The sequence below is a fragment of the Saccopteryx bilineata genome, chromosome 3, assembly GCF_036850765.1.
Source record: "Saccopteryx bilineata isolate mSacBil1 chromosome 3, mSacBil1_pri_phased_curated, whole genome shotgun sequence".
Taxonomy (NCBI): Eukaryota; Metazoa; Chordata; class Mammalia; order Chiroptera; family Emballonuridae; genus Saccopteryx; species Saccopteryx bilineata.
Window position 1 is genome coordinate 252229513 of NC_089492.1, and position 18305 is coordinate 252247817.

At 39.1% G+C, this 18305-nt stretch overlaps 1 protein-coding gene and 1 pseudogene across 1 annotated transcript in view; one reads left to right on the plus strand and one right to left on the minus strand.

Annotated features, from left to right (window-relative positions):
• The window catches only part of AGBL4 (AGBL carboxypeptidase 4), a 1318466-nt gene that overhangs the window by 497344 nt on the left and 802817 nt on the right, over positions 1 to 18305 (plus strand). The window lies entirely within an intron of this gene.
• Positions 17592 to 17652, minus strand: LOC136332616 (U4 spliceosomal RNA; annotated as a pseudogene).

Here is an 18305-nt window from a genome sequence, read left to right on the forward strand (position 1 = left end):
GTTCTTTTTTCCTTATAAGTGTAGATAGACTCAAATATGCTATGAGTTTATATTTCATGAACTACTAGTGTTGGAGATAGGTTGGGAATTTATCTTATAGATCCTGTTTCTCCCAATGTTTACAAATGGCATTGTTCCAATACTTGGCTACCTATCAAGTAGAAACTAAGCATCTCAGTCTGGGATTCAGGCTCCTCAACTGACCCAAGTGTTGTTGGATGTGTATTTCACGCAGGTACTCCTGAAGATACAGACTAGACCAGAGAAAGGCAGGGCAAGATTGGGGATGCAGGTTGGCATTAATTAATACCAGTACCTTCTTAAAAAATATTGAAGGTGGCCCTGGCCAGTTGGCTCAGTGGTAGAGTGTCGGACTGTCGTGCGGAACTCCCGGGTTCGATTCCCAGCCAGGGCACAAAGAAGAAGCGCCCATCTGCGTCTCCCCCCCCTCCTCTCTGTCTCTCTCTTCCCCTCCCCCAGCCGAGGCTCCATTGGAGCAAAGATGGCCTGGGCGCTGGGAATGGCTCCATGGCCTCTGCCCCAGGCGCTAAAGTGGCTCTGGTTGCAACAGAGCAACACCCCGGATGGGCAGAGCATCGCCCCCTGGTGGGCATGCCGGGTGGATCCCGGTCGGGCGCATGCGGGAGTCTGTCTGCCTCCCCGTTTCCAGCTTCAGAAAAATACAAAAAAAAAAATATTGAAGGTAATTTTTCATTGACATTAGGGATTTTGGGTATTTTATTTACTAATCGGCTGTAGAGCTTGGCTGTGACTCTTAATCCTGAATTGTCTCTAAAACACAGTGTATTACTGAAGTTGCCCTAATTAGTCAGTGGTATCTTTTCTACCAGTTTGATTTCTAATGGGGGAAATTGTTGATTTTCACATTATTCATGGATATTCTGTTCCATCATCTTCTCTTGCCTCACTCGGGGAACCTGAGCTTCAGCAAGCTCCAAATAATTACAAGATAATTTTTATGTATTTATTTATTTATCCTGCCTCAGCAAATCCAGAGTGCTTTGATTTATGCTGTTAAGTAAAAGAGAAACCAAAAGTTATCCATTGTTTCACTGGAGAAGTAAGGAAACGTACATAATTGTGAGAAATACCCTAGCAATAAATATTTATTTCCTAAGCACCTACTATCTGTTAGCATAGTAAATGTTACTTACACAGATGAATAAAATAGACATCAACTTCAAGAAACTCATAGTCTAGAAGGCAAGATAGACAACTAAACATTTAATTATTCTACTAGTTGATATAAGCGACAACAAAGAACCCCCTCAACCTCAGTGGCTTAACATGTAGTTTTACTTCTCACTTAGAGATAATATATGTGAGTTAGCAGGGGAACTGAGCCCCGATGTCAATTGGGGACCCAGGTCTCTGCATCTAACTGGCAGATGAGGGAAGGGACTGTGGAAGACTGGGTGTGGAAGAAGTGAAACATCTCTTTCATGCACGCTCCTGCTGCCAGATTCAGTCTATAGCCCTACCCAACCACAGTGAATGCTGAGAAATGTGTGTACCTGGAAGGAACAGAAATTAGAATTGGATGAACACATAGTGTTACGTACCTTTGCCACCGTGATAATATAGGGACATTTGTTCTGTGACAAAAATCGACACAAGCATTATGGGAAGCAGAAGAGGAATTCTTAATGCAGTGTGTGGTACAGAGATGAGGATGGGAATCAGAAATGGCTTCCTGGAAGATGTGACACTGAAGCTGACTTTTGAAAGATATTAAACAGTTAGCCAAGTTAAGCATGGCGTTTAAAGTTGGAGGGGAGGACGTGAACAAACGCAAAGAAGAGAAGGCACAGAACAGCACGGTATATGATTAGAGAACACAGGACTTAAAATACTTACATCTAGATCTTACATTTTTGAGAGACACAAGACTTCTGATCACCTCCAGTTCTGATGATCGTAGCAGTTCTGCGTCACACTGATACATATTAATCCAATTGTTCTAATCAAAATCTGTTCAATTTTCCAAATCTGGAAAGTATTATTTTTGAAACTAGTTGAAAGTCAAGCAGCCAACATGACCTAGTTAAGAACTTTAATTAAAAAAAGAAAAACCAAATGAACTTGGAAACGATTTTCCTGAAAATTATGTCTATCTATTTGTGAAGACACAGAAACTACGTATTTAAGGATACGTGGAGAAGCACAATTTGGTGCCTTTTTCTCCTCTCTGTGACAGCAAAATTTTCTGTTGTAATACTCAGAGTTGTTTTGCTGTAAGCCCATTGAAAAACAGTTTCTATAAAAGATAATTTGATTAAAGTTTAATCTTCTCTTGTACCTCCATCTATATTGTTGAAATTGGGGTAGTAAAGTCCAAGGTGCTGATGTGCCCTGGAGCTCCTGGATTTTGTAAATGTCTGTGTTGCTTAAGACTAAAATCTATTTGCATAAGAATTTCTCCTAGGAGGAAATAAAGTTCTTGGCTCAGATATGGATTTCAAAACAGGAGTTTCTGCACTGAAAGACACATTTCTTGGACCATTTTTAAATATGAGAAAAATGAATAGTACATCTAAATATGGAATCCATATCGATAGAGCTGGAGGTGGGGTGGGCGTCAAAAGTGCTTAGGGAAAAGGCAGGAGGGAAGTGATTTAAAATAGGACCAATACTGTTTATCTTGAAACTTGGCAGCCAAATCTAGAATTTTGTGGTTGGATGATAGCAGAGAAAGTCAAGGCATGAGCGAGTATTATAAGTTTCCAGGCAAGTCCACAAACAGTAAACCAATGTAGGTAAAATTAAATGTGCTAGTACATATAAAGCATTTATCACCATACTTGACACTTAATAAAATAAGTGTTTATATAATATAATAATAATTGGCTATTATTATATGTTTGTTTTATCTTGTTGGACACTTAACTCAAAATTCTTTCTATTCTTACTTAAGCTATTTTTTTTTTTTTTTGCATTTTTTTTCTGAAGCTGGAAACAGGGAGAGACAGTCAGACAGACTCCCGCATGCGCCCGACCAGGATCCACCCGGCACGCCCACCATGGGGTGACGCTCTGCCCACCAGCGGGCGATGCTCTGCCCATTCTGGGCGTCGCCATGTTGCGACCAGAGCCACTCTAGCGCCTGAGGCAGAGGCCACAGAGCCATCCTCAGCTCCCAGGTCATCTTTGCTCCAATGGAGCCTTGGCTGCGGGAGGGGAAGAGAGAGACAGAGAGGAAGGCGCGGTGGAGGGGTGGAGAAGCAAATGGGAGCTTCTCCTGTGTGCCCTGGCCGGGAATCGAACCCGGGTCCTCCGCACGCTAGGCTGATGCTCTACCACTGAGCCAACCGGCCAGGGCCTATTTTTTTTTCTCTTGCAAATTTTATTTATTTTTGATCACAAACATTGAACACATTTAAATTAATATAGTACATTTCCTAAAGCTGGCTCCTCTGAGCCTACCCTCCAACCCACTCTAGATGAAGTTTTGTGCTTTTTTTATTCCATCACCCATTTTTTTAGACTCTACCCCTTGAGCATTTATTTTTATTTATTTATTTATTTATTTTGTATTTTTCTGAAGCTGGAAACGGGGAGAGACAGTCAGACAGACTCCCGCATGCACCCGACCGGGATCCACCCGGCACGCCCACCAGGGGCAACGCTCTGCCCACCAGGGGGCGATGCTCTGCCCCTCCGGGGTGTCGCTCTGCCGCGAACAGAGCCACTCTAGCACCTGGGGCAGAGGCCAAGGAGCCATCCCCAGCGCCTGGGCCATCTTTGCTCCAATGGAGCCTTGGCTGCGGGAGGGGAAGAGAGACAGAGAGGAAGGAGGGGGAGGTGGAGAAGCAAATGGGCGCTTCTCCTATGTGCCCTGGCCGGGAATCGAACCCGGGTCCCCCGCACGCCAGGCCGACGCTCTACCGCTGAGCCAACCGGCCAGGGCTCCCTTGAACATTTATTACAACTTTGTACTTGACTAGAAGCTACTTGAAGACAGCAAAATAATCTTTTTCACTCCCATTTTCCCAGGAACACTACTGTGTGTTGGGCACAGAATGGACAGTTGACTATTTAAATGAATGGCCATTATGTTACTGTTTACTTAGCCCTTTCACATCTGTTTTATCCTCACATAAGCTCAGTCATGTAGGTATTATTATTACAAACAAGAGCATTGAGGCTTAAAAAGATTTAAGATTATTGTCCAATGTGCAAAATGGTATAGTTAGTATTCCAACCAGTAGCTCTAACTCTAGATTTCCTGTGCTTTCCCCCCAAACACACCACATTTTCTTGAAATTAATGATGGTGAGAAACAACAGTGGCCTTAACACCTGGAGACATGGGTTCTAACGTTGTTCTTATCCTCTTTTAGGGCACTGAACATTATAAGATTTCTTATCTTCTTCCCACCAGCCTCAGAACTTTCTGAGGGCAAGACCAGCTATCTTATTCATCTTTTTATACCCAGCACACAGCACAGGGTGTGGCAGAGTAGGTTTTCACTACACAGCTGTATGATTGATTGAATGAATGAGTGAATCAACACAATTATTCTTGATAACAATAGCAATAATACTTGGCATTTTCTACCAATAAATAGAAAGCACTTTAGCAGCCATTATCTTCTTTTATCTTAAACCCACTATTTTAGATTTGATAGGGCTGGTTTTTTATCATTATTTTGGAGTGAGGCATACTGAGTCTCAGAGATCTCGTCAATATGCCAAAATTCATACCCTTGATTTAGAGCTGTGGTGCCAACCTAGGTATATCTTACTCCACCTATTATGCCTTTGGTTATGAGCAGGCTGTTCTAGAGCCAGAGAGATTTTTAGGGAAAACTCAAAGAAGACCAAAGCTCTGTTAAATAGAAAGAACACTACTGATAGCATTTCAGGTCATTTGGGCTATCAAAAGTGGAGAGTCCTTTGGGTGTACTTTGTCAGTACTTCTCAAACTTCATTTATATACAAGTCAGTGGGGATCCTGTAAAGCAGGGGTCCCCAAACTGCGGCCCCCTGAGGCCATTTATCCGGCCCCCGCTGCACTTCCGGAAGGGGCACCTCTTTCATTGGTGGTCAATGAAAGGAGCACATTGACCATCTCATTAGCCAAAAGCAGGCCCATAGTTCCCATTGAAATACTGATCAGTTTCTTGATTTAAATTTACTTGTTTTTTATTTTAAATATTGTATTTGTTCCCGTTTTGTTTTTTTACTTTAAAATAAGATATGTGCAGTGGGCATAGGGATTTGTTCATAGTTTTTTTTTATAGTCCGGCCCTCCAACGGTCTGAGGGACAGTGAACTGGCCCCCTGTGTAAAAATTTTGGGGACCCATGCTGTAAAGTGTAGATTCTGATTCGGTAATATGCCACAGAGCCTGAGAGTCTCCATTTCTAATAAGCTTTCCTGTGATGCTGATGCTGCTGGTCCAAGAACCACACTTTGAATAGTAAGGCTTTAGATAATAAGGCTTTCTATCTCCCATTCATGGGCACTGTCCCCTCCTGAGCCTGGGCCCTATGGGCTGGGCTAACTCAGTGTTGATATTCCCCACTCTATCTACTCCATGTTCCCAATGGTAGGATTTATACCAACATTATTTTTCTGAGTAACCATTTTTAGTTCACAGAGAATTATGCCCTAAACTCACAGTCACATGGGCAGGGACTTGAACACTGAGGGAATGGATTTAATCTATTTATTTTGCTCACCTGGAGACTGCACAGCATGTTGCTGACCTCCAACTGAAATGTAAAAGCTCTCAAAGGGACCACTTGAGATTTACCTTGTTAGACACATGCCTTTGGGAGGTATTTCTGGGTCCCATAAGGGATCAGCAGGGATCCAGGGAGCATCCTTTTTCACTCAGAAAGTAAACAAAGCACTGGGGAAGTTAGGGACAGAGAATGAGGCAGGGAATCTCTGCCACTACCTTGCTGAGCCAACTGACAAGCACTCTGTACAATAGGAAATATAGTTCCTACCACAGAATTGTTGTCAATATTAATACCATATCTTCTCCACAAGATCATGAACTTTTTTTTTTCTTTTTTTTTTTTCCTTACAGAGACAGAGGGTCAGAGAGAGGGATAGATAGGGACAGACAGACAGGAACGGAGAGAGATGAGAAGCATCAATCATTAGTTTTTCGTTGCATGTTGCAACACCTTAGTTGTTCATTGATTGCCGTCTCACATGTGCCTTGACTGCGGGCCTTCAGCAGACCGAGCAACCCCTTGCTCGAGCCAGCAACCTTGGGTCCAAGCTGGTGAGCTTTGCTCAAACCAGATGAGCCCGCGCTCAAGCTGGTGACCTTGTGGTCTCGAACCTGAGTCCCTCTGCATCCCAGTCCAACGCTCTATCCACTGCGCTACTGCCTGGTCAGGCAAGATCATGAACTTCTTAAAGGTAGAACCTGTGTGTGTGACTTCTGCCCCCCAAAATAAATGATATGGGAAAACACTGTAACATGTAAAAAACATTATGATACTAATATTTTATATATTGCTTATAGTATTCAAGGAGCATTCACTTTTCTAATCAATTACAGAGCTATGCTGAATTTACCTTCTATTACTTCTTGAATTCATCTCCTTCTTTACCATCCTCTTCCTAATTCAAGCCATATCATCTCACCTGGGTGAGTCTGACAGCCTCCTTTGTCTTCCATCTTCCACTGTTAGTCTTCCGAAATCAAGTATCTATGATAAAACCACAGCGATGTTTTTAAAATGTTTTAAATGAGATTACTGTCACTCTCCTGCTTAAAGGACTCAGTTCTTTCACATTGTACTTTGGACAAAGACAAAATTCCTTAACATGGACTAAAATGCCATTAATTGCCTGTGTCTTTAGACTTAGCTCACACCTCTCTTCTCTATGATCTTTGTACACCAATCAGTAGCATTTTAGTTCCTTGATTAAAACATGTACTTTTCAGCCCCAGGAAGAATAGACTGTTCTCTTTGCTTGAAGTGCACAACCTCTTCTGTACTTTAAAATCCTTCATATTTTTAAATCAACCATCAACTACCCCCAAGGAAATTGTCCATGACCTCACTGATTAAGCCTGAAGATTTTTTTTGTTTGTCTGTTTTGTTATTTTTTCCTACTACCTGTTACATTCAAAGCACGTTTCACATTTGTGATAAAGTTCTTTTTTAAATCGTTTACTCAGTATTCTTTTCAAGTAAAACATGAGTTAAATGAGAGTACGTTTCTTTATTTTATTCATCGAATAACCACAGCTCTTGGCACAAGCTTTTCACATAGAAATATTTATCAAATATTTTCAGAACTGATAAAATATTGAATTAATTAATATTATATTACTGTAAGTCCTTTTGGTATAATAATACTTTAAATATTAGATTAATTAATTTATATTTATGACATTATTATTCATTCTTCTGGTATCTTCCTTATAGTCGAGTATACATTACATTACATTTTTGTTAACACTTCTCTATCAGTTCTCCCCCTTAAATATTTCATCAACCCAACTCATAAAGTAGTTATTTTTACCTCCATTTTTTGAAGAAGAAACCAAGGCTGACTGAGATAAAGTGACTGGGCCAAGCCTGCACAGCCCAGCTCTACTAAGTGACAAGACCAGTGTTCTCCCAACTCCCCAGCTGCCTAACCTCATATTGGAAAAGTGACAGGTGACCTCATGGTCAAGAAAGTTTGGCTTGTTGCAAAGCATGATTGTGTGCCCTTGTGTGGTACTCTGTTATTGGGCCACTGACCTATATTCTAATTTAAAATATGCATCTTATCATTAAGTTCCTAAAATGCAGGAGTAAAAAGGGCATTTAGAAGAATATCTAATTCATTTATTTGTATAAAATATATATTAAATAATAATTATTTTTCATTCCTAGATATTCTTACAGTGCTGAACAAGGATAAACCATAAGAGGTTGAGGCAAAGGTGTGGGGTAGTTTAGTGCAACACCCACCAGTTCCTGAGAAGAATATGAGTGCCACAGAGTTTGCCAAATTCACCTGAGCATGAGAATCATCTGGGGCACTTATTAAACACATGAATTCCAGGCCCATCCTCAACAGGTCTGGGGTGAGGTGCAGAAATCTGCATGTTTAGCTAATTCCGTAGATCAGAAGGCTGGGTAACAATGAAATGTGTTTAAATGGGCAAATGCTTAGCACCTTGATTGGGAAAAAGGACTATGAATTCTGTGAAAGGAATATGAATTTTGTGGCAAAATGATTTAGACTCAAGAGGGAGTACTGACAGCTCTCTGGAGGTACGTGCTGAACCTGACTTAGGCTGAAGAGAGTATTGTTTAGAATACCCAAGGTTGACTCCCAGTACTCTATCTGCCTTCCTTGGTAAGAAGAGGCAGCAGATTAGCTGCTGGGATTCAAGTGAGAGGTTTAGTTGGGTGGTTAAGGACTTGCAGTCATTATTAGTGGATTGGTGACATGTCTTGTTAGAAAGTCTAAAGGTGTACAATATCAGTACTGGGAACAACTCAGGCACAATTCACCAAATATTATCTAATATATACTTGATTTCAAGTCCTAAACTGAGCATTGGGATTTGAAGAATCTAGAAGAAAACATTAACAAATGTATACAGTCAGTGATGAGGTCACAAACTAATCAATTTTGCCCCTTCTTATTCCATCTGTATCTCCTCTGAACTGTAGCACTCAGAACACAACTTAAATACCACTGTCTTAGAGGGCGACTACAAGTCAATAAAGGGGAGCTAGAAAGAGGGTATACGAGTTGGGAGAAACACAAGAACAAAGACACAGACTCAAAGAGAAATCTCCCTTTCCTGAGAGAAGTTCCGGTATTTCAGTGTATTCTGAGCATAGTGTTTAAGGGGTGGTGGCCAGAGATGAGGCTAGAGAGGTAAGTAGAGTGCAGGTCATGAAAGCTCTTGAATACCATGCTAGTGAGCCCAGATCTTTTTTTAAATTTTAAATTTTAATTTTTTAAGATGCTGCCAATCGATCGTTTTAACCATAAAAAGAACATGATCATATTGACATGTTTAGTTTAGTTTAGTTTATTCATTTTTAACCCTGGATGTAGCATTGTGGGTGAACAACATAGCAAAAAGATGTTCTCAAGAGAAGGCTGTAAGACCTCTCTGTCAGAGGAGCTAGACACTGGTACCTGGGATGGAGGCAGACTCAGAGGTCAAAAAGAAAGAACTTAGTCAAAGTAGATGAGGAATCAGAAAAGGCAGCAAGGCACTTGGACAAGACGGAAAGATTTGTGGTATATTCAATGAAAACTTACTGTTATACAGCCAACAGTGTGAAGGCCCTGTCTCCGTGGATATCCTTGAAGGCACCTTGAATTGTGCCTTCACAATGAATGGGATGAATTAGCAGTATTCCAATGGGTTATTAAACCAGACACAGATGTTTGAGCAAGAGATCTGAGATTCAGGGGCTGGAGTCAAGCTCTTTGTGAAGGAAAGAGATGAGAGCAAGGCAAAGCCACCATCCTTACGATAAAGGCAAACTTTAGGTGAATTCCTAGAGTAAAAACCAGAATTGTATTTAGAAAGCCAATTATGTGAATTAGACAGTATTTGTTAAGGAAGAGCTGTGCTTTTATGATGCAATTCAGGGGCTTAAGAGGAGTGAGAGCACACGACCAATATCAAAGGAAGAGACACCTAGAATGTCTGAGATTTCTCGTATGTTAACTAACTTTTCTGAACTTCAGTGCCTCTGTCTATAAGATAGGAATTATAGTATCTATTTTACAGAGTGAGTGAGAGTACTAACTATGCTAATATGAGAGCTCCTACTCCTGTGAGGAGATAGATAGTCGGTACTCATTAAATGTTGGTTTCTCTTTTAAAGGAGATTGAAGCTTTTTTGCTTCAATTCAGAGTTTCTCAAACAGCTGGGGTTAGCCCAGTCCCTTGTGTGGAGGTATCTGACTTGGAGAAGAAAACGGAAGGAGAAGGCAAATTTTTAGAAATGTAACTATGGAGCTACCTAAAGAGTATGAGGCTGGAATCTTGCTAGACTAGGCGAGGAAGAAGCTCAGCCAAGGGAAGTTTTGGAATGGATTTCCTGTGTCACATTTAACATGTGCGCATGAATCTAGGTGGAGCAAATTAAAGCAGGAAAGTTTACTTTCTAGTGTGGACCATGTCATCCAGAGGGCACATTTAGAAAATGAAAGTGAAATGCATAATTCTAAAGCTTCAATAAGAGCGCCTTTTTCATATAGCTTTAAACTACTGACCATGCTGAATTGCTTTCCCTGTCAAGAGGGCTTTTATAGTTGATTACATGTTAAATCAAAAGCTCAGCTAGATGAGGACTCATAAAAAGCAATTAATTTTAGCCTGAAGGACGTCATTCCAAAGAATTGCAAAGGAGAAGAATGGGACACAATTTAAGGTTTCAAAACCCCATTCGTTTTCTTGTTTCCATTCTTAGGAAGTTCTTAGAAGAGATCCTACACTGACTCTAGACCATATCATTTTATATCTCTCCATTTTCTTTAACCTGGACTGCCCTCCCTAATCCTCCTTAATCTCTTGCAGTCTTTGCAAATGAACTCCAGTTGGTCCTGTGTATCCTTTGTTTTTATATGGACACACTTTTTATATTAGTTGAGTTTTTTATTTGGTTTATTTTGTTTTTCTTTTTAAGAACACCTTTCTGGCACAGCAAAAAGGCACTTCATAGCATGCAGGCTGTTTATAGAACTAGCTATTGATTGAGCTGCTACTCTTCCATACTTTCTTCTCTTCCTCTGATCACTCTTTTCCTGTCTCTTCAGTTTAGTGAACTATTTGATTAATGCCTCTAGTATTATAACCACCCTGCTTGTTTTTGCTACAGAACTTCAAGGGCATTCTTCTGGGAACAGTGTCTTCTCAGACACCTTCTCTGGTCATGCCTTCTATCACCTGTTTCTCCTTAAGCCTGAAGGGATAGACCTGAAATTTTGATTTATTGTCACTTACATGACATGCCTGCATCATTTGTGTTCCACGGATCCAGAACACAGAACACAGTGGGTGAAGATACTGTATTAGTAGGTTAGAGCACTGAGTTATGGAGGGGTGTGCTTTGTATCTCTGACCCTTCTGGTTTTTTCAGTTCATTATTGCAACAAACACATTTGCTTTCTTTAGTTTGTTCATATTTCTTTTGTATTTTTTTTCCAACTACATAGTTTTAAGTCAGCTGACTTCCATGCTCAGGTGATAAAAATTATAAGTAACATGCAGAGAGCTTATTGTATGTATACCAGGCCATAAGTGTGTCTGTATTGACTAATTTATGTACTATATATGTATTAATTAATTTAATCCTTTTGATAACCTTATCAGATAAAAATTACTATTAGCCTCACTTTTTAAATATGAAAACATTGGAGCTCAGAGATACTGAAATGATTTGCCCAAGGTCCCAAAGTTAGTAACTAGCAGAACTAGGACTGAATCTTACTTCAGAGCTGGTAGACTTCAACATTCTATTGTTGCATTTGTCTAAAGCTGTGTATGTAACATGTTCACATAAGTCATCTGATCTTCACAGAAACCCCATAATTATTCTCATTTTAAGAATGAGGAAATGGAGTCTCCAAGATATGAAGAATATGCTTCAAATTACATAGCTGATAAGAAATAAGTGGAACTGGGCTATGAACCAAGCTCACTGATTTTAAATTTGAAAAACATCCACCAAACAGCTGATATTCTAAACTCAAGCATCTGGGAATAAATTTGTCTGGTTTAATTTACAGGTATGCCCAGAATTATATGCATATGTGTATATGTGTGAATTCATGTATATAATGGATATATATCTTTTTATATTAACACACATATAAGTAACTTATCAGTGGATAAAATTTTAACTTTTTATTTGCTTATGTAAGCATAACAATTTTTTTCTTTTGAAAAAAATAGTATAGTATTTTTAATGCCTTCAACAAAGACTATATTCATATGATCAAAATTTACCTTATTGAAAAGTTGATATTTCTGATGTTGACTCTGTAATTTAAATGTGAAGATAATACATTTTAACTAGATGGTATACTCCGCAGAGGCAAGGATGTGCAGAATATTGTTCCATCCCATTCTCTGAACATGTCCTCTAAGTTCTTTATCTGATGAGGGGTCTTGTTATATGACAGGTAGACATAAGTTTTGGCATCCCATGTTCTGACTTTTTACCTTGATTTTACTTCTGACTTTCAGAAAATTACTTTCATTTCTTTCTCTATTCATCAGTATTTTAATCTGATAAAAAGAGGTAACTTTTCTGACCCTTATGCTTTTTCCCTCTAATTTTCTCTTCACACATATTAGTGATAGTTCTAAAACTATGTCCAGATCATGTCATTAACCTCCTTAAACTATCCTCTCACTCTCCCTTGTTTTAAGGATAAAGTTCAAATTCTTTAGTCTGACTCTCAGAGCTCTTTCTAACTTATATTTCTAGTTTTATCCCTCTTGAACTTGCCCCATTCTCCCTACATTTGAGTGGCACTTCAGCCCAAGTTCACCTAGTTCTTAATCAGTTCAAGCTGAGAACCCAGATTCTATAACATTAGTACAATACTTTTTAAAAATCTGATATCATCTCTAATTAACAAACCTCTAGAAGTAGCTTATTATTGAAGCTGATTACAGTTAATAACTCCAGAACATACCTATTATCTGATCTTATGTTGAATAATAATACAAAAAATCAATTAATACTAATTTCTGTACCACTCTGCTAGGTGCTGTGAAATCCAATATAATTAAGATACAGCCCTTCCATTAAAGAGCTCACAATGTAGTAGGAGAGATGAAGACCAAAACAAACAAACAAACAAAACACACACAATGAATTCTAATTAAGTCAGAGTCTGTCCATTTTCTCTGACACAATGTAACAGATCAGAGGAGAGGGACAGAGATAGAGTCATTGGACTAGTGTGGAGGTGGGCAAGAGCCCAGAACTGGGAGTCAGGAGTCCTGGATTCTGATTCCAGTCCTGCTGTAAACTTTCTGTGTGACATCATGTACATCATTTACTCTCTCTAAAAAAATTACAGGTTTGGAATAGTATTATATGTTGCCAAAGGCTCAAGTGAACTCTAATATTATCACAGCCATTATGGCTAACATCGATTACTCCTCCAAAATAAAAGTAACTGCTATCATTAGTTGAGTGCTTCCTATGTATCAGCCACTGTTTTAAATACTTTACATTCACCTATTCCTCACCACAACCCTGTGGATTGTGTATGTATTATTGTCATCCTCATTACAGATATTAGGAAGCTGAGATTGGACAGGTTAAGTGAGTGATATATCTGTGATTTGAAACTAGGCTAGTCTACGGCCATACCACCCTGAACGCACTCGATCTCGTCTGAAACTAGGCTAAAGCGTGTACAAAACTGGTACTTTCCCCCCAGGATTCTTTGCAGCTTTTGAAAGATATGTACTTTTCAAAGACATAGCAGAGGCACTCAAGTTTTCAGCTCTATGGAGACTGGAGCATAGCTTTGCCATAGTATATTTGGTCATATTTCTTCGGTCTTATAAGTTTTAACAGTGTAGGCACATCTTCAGTGCACACTCATTTGCAGATGTGGTGATTCTTTTTTGGAACCAATGTTTATCATCTCTCACTCCAGATAATTTACTTCAAAGGATGTCTGAGAAACAAATGTGCTTGTTGCTGATGGTTTTTAAATTTTATAACTAGAGCATGACCCACTTGCTAGTATTTGATAAACATGATTAACAATACAGCCCAATACATCTTATCAAAATAAAAAAATAAAGTGAATAATGCAATTTAAATTTTTTCATGTATTTTTTCATTTATTCACAACCCATAAAATCGATCATTAAAATGAACCTGCCTGACTAGGCTGTGGTGCAGTGAATATAGCATCGGACTGGGACACTGAGGACCCACTTTGAAACCCCAAGGTTGCCAGCTTACGCATGGGCTCATCCAACTTGAGTGCAAGCTTACCAGCTTGAGCACGGGGTCACTGGCTTGAGCATGAGATCATAGACATGACACCATGGTCGCTGGCTTGAGCCCAAAGTCGCTGGCTTGAGCAAGGATCACTTGCTCTCCTGTAGCCTCCTGGTCAAGACACATAAGAGAAAGCAATCAATGAACAACTAAGGAGATTAAGGAGCTGCAACAAAGAATTGATGCTTTTTATCTCTCTCCCTTCCTTCTGTCTGTCCCTCTCTCTGTCTCTCTCTCTGTCACACACATAAAAAAGAAATGGACTCCTTATTAATGTGGGTTTAACAATGTGCTACAGTTTGTGTCTGCATACTCAATATTCTAAATATAGGTGTATATATACACATGTAGTTAAATTTATGATTTTAGAAGAGAATGTATAGAAATCGATAATTTTTCACTTTTTTTATAAATAAATTTTTATTTTAATGGGGTGACATCAATAAATCAGGGTATATATATTCAAAGAAAACATTTCCAGGTTATCTTGTCATTTAGTTCTGTTGCATACCCATCACCCAAAGAGAGATCGTCCTCCGTCACCCTCTATCCAGTTTTCTTTGTACCCCTCCCCCTCCCCCTCTCCCTCCTCCCCTCCCCCCACCCCCTGTAACCACCCCACTCCTGTCCATGTCTCTTAGTCTCGTTTTTATGTCCCACCAATGTATGGAATCCTGCAGTTCTTGTTTTTTTCTGATTCACTTATTTCACTCTGCATAATGTTATCAAGATTCCACCATTCTGCTGTAAGTGATCCGATGTCATCATTTCTTCTAGCTGAATAGTATACCATGGTGTATATGTGCCCTATCTTCTTTATCCAGTCTTCTATTTTTTTTACAGTGATTAAAAGCCTTTAAGCAAACTCTTGGCCAATACAGCAAGAATCCATAAAAGAGTAGTGTCCTTCACATGTTCATCAAGTCGAAGTTGGCCCCAACACCATGCCAAATCCCTGAAAAATGCAACCCAACCACAGTTCAGTCTGTTAGGAGCTGTCACAGGGACCAGGAGTCCAGGAAAAGTCCACATCCAGAAAAGTCCTCATGGCACTGGAATTGTTGTCACCATTCTATACTTTGCAGCTCATGTCCAAGTCCCAATGACCGCTGCTTCTAGCTGGTAATGATTCAGGTAGACTGGAAAAGCCATCTGCAGCATGTGTGGAGATGGAGCTTCTGTTCTCCTCTGCCTGGAGAGATGAGACCAGGTTGCTTTTTCTTGGAGCTCTGTGACTGTGGCATGGTAAAGAGAACCTTGGAATACACTAAGCAGTCTCGGTGTGGCTTCTTCAGTGTTCCTTGGTTGAAGAGTCCTCTTAGTTTAGTCCAAAGTTGGTTTTTCCAGATAATAGTTCATAAAATTAGTTTGTAATCGACTTTGGTTCTGGGAGGTAGATGTTGGTACGTCCGCCTACTCCAGCGCCATCTTGTCTCTAATTTTTCACTTTTTATCATTCAGCCTACTTTCCAAAGTGCTTTCACATACATAGTGATTGGATCAGAAAGCCTTTTTGATTCTTTTGAATAAAGAGATTTTGATTTTATTTTTATTTGGGGAGGGCAGAAGTCCTCAACAACTCTGTGAACTAGGCTGGGTATTAATTATTCTCTTCATTTACAAATGAAGAATTGGCCTGTTTCAGGTCACACATCTAGAAGGGGAATAACCAAGACTTGAAGTCAGCTTTCTTGGATTCCAAGATCAGGATTTCTTTTACTACACCATACCTGCATTTTTCACATGTGATTTTATTCAGTCCTGGCATAGATCAGGGAAACTAGAATCCTGTGGGAGGCAGGCAGTCCCAGAGATCAGCAGAATTATTCAATGTCTCCTGCATTTGGCAAAATCCAAAGAAAGACAAGCGAGGTTCCCTTGCAGGCCAGGAAGGCATTAACAGGCTATGGTCAGGACCATGGAGAGCTCTCAGTGAGCTTTTTATTCTCAGCATCTTGGGCCTTCCCTCAGTTCTAGGAACTGGCTTTGACTGCTTAAATCCATCTTATTCTGTCCTTGCCAGGAGAGACCCTACTCATTTATATTTATATACAATTCATTGAAACTGCTTTCTAGTGAAGTTTTGTTGTTATTTGTATGATCATTTAAAAAAAAAAATCTTTTCTCCCCCACAGATACACACTAGAAACTATAAATGCTTTGAGGTAAAGGCCACATCTGTTTTTCTTAACTTGTTATTATACTATCTCCATTGCTAAGAACAATGCCTAGAATTTTGTAAACATTCAAAAATATATTTTTTTAAATAAATGTTGAATGCATACGAATATTAAGTGTTAAATACTACTCAGTGTTAAGCTTTATTCTGGGTACTCCTTTTGAATCTTAATGAATCACATATTGAGGTAGTAAGAAAAGGTACAATCAAATTGTATGACCCATGACCAAAATTCTTAAGAGCCTTGCGTATTTACTGCTTCTACTTCCTCACTTCCCATTCAATCTTCAACCTATTTCATCCTAGTGTCTGCCTCTACCACTCAATTGGAATTGTTTCTTTGATAAACCTTGAAACATTTTTATAACCTCATCACACATGATATCTAGCATTTGACATTGTCAATCACTCCTCTTTCCCCTCTTCTCTCTTACCTTCCCTGGCACCATTCTATCCTGGTTTTCCTCTCACATCTATATCTACTTCCTGTTCTCCATCTTGGATTTTCTTCTTCTTGAGGACTCTTAAGGTTAGGATTTCCTAGGAGTCCAGGCTACTCTCTTCACACAATGTCCCTGCTCTTCTAAGCCACACTCTTTAATTCCTATGACTTCAACTACTATCTACAAACTAATACCTATTTAATCTATATTTTCATACCTAGATATTCTTATAAGGTTTAAACTCATATTTCTAAATATCTGTTGGCCAATGGAATGGACAAGAAGGACATTCCTTGCAGAGAATGTAGTGGTGAGAAAGCTTCTAGCATGTTACTGTGTATATATAAATATAATAAATAGTTACATTCATTTGTTCTACTTGTGTAGATTATTTTTGCAAAAAGAAAACAAAGCTAGTATATAATATGTACCTGATAAACATTTTCAAATATATTAAAGAACAAATGGATGAACTAGAGGAGTTTATAGGTTTAGAAAACTCTCGATGATATATTTTAAAATATATAACTTAATATTGCAACAGCTAATGAAAATAGCGTGTTGCATGTTTTATATTTCTTTAATTTACTTACTTTTCCATGTCCCATTGCCACTACCCTCATTCAGGCCTCCATTTTTCCTGATTTAGACTATTTTCTTCCCTTTAATTTGTCTTCTATATAATTGTCAAAATTATCTTTCTAAAAAGTAATCATCTTGAGTCAATGTTCTGATCAAACTCTCCAATTATCCTACTCTTCTTTAAGAAACGAAAACACTAACTCTTAAGGTTACATTCAAGAGCTGTCCTTTTCTGTGCTCTAGTCACATTGAACTACTATCTGTCCTTGATTCTAGAACTTCAGCTACTTAAGAAGGCCTTGCTATTCTCTCACCTAGCCCTTTATTCATACTGTATTATCTGTCTTAAGTGCTTTGTTGTAACTTTCCTCCTTTTGCCATTTAGCTCACTATAGCAAATATCATGCCTTGGATAAACCTCATTGGCTATGATACTGCCACTGTGCAAAGCTGCTGCCCATTTGCTCATTATAAAACATGCATTTAGTACAGTGTCTGTCATATAGTAGGCATTTGATAAATGCAGTGAATGCCAGCCATTTCATCATTTATTGTCATAGGCTTTATTAACATCACTGTCGTCATCATACATCACCATCATCATCATCATCATCATCTTCATCATTATCATTATCTGATCTGAGGAATCATAGCCTGTCAAAAGTATCAAGGATTTTATATATAGATTACTTATTAGTGCAATTTACATTTTATATATTCTCAAATAGATCCAGGAAGAGGAGGGTAGTTCAGACATATAATATACAGCTTGTGAGAAAGATGGCAATTCAAGGAAGCCCATACCTAGCCAAACTGACTTTGCCACTGCCCCAATAAGCCTCTTAGGGTTTGCAATTATTTTACCTTCTAAAGAATTGATGGCAGCAACTGACACAGAGGAAAGAGCATGGCCAGTTGTAGCTAGGCCAACCCCAGACTCTTGTGTTTACTTGATAATATCCCTTAACTTATTAAGCTGTCACAGTTGACAGTGTATATATAATAGCACAAACCTCGGCACAAAGAAAATGTCCTCTCATCACATCGTATTTGGTCTGTGTCCCCTCATATATGTAAGCTAGAGGGATTCCAACACCTTATAATT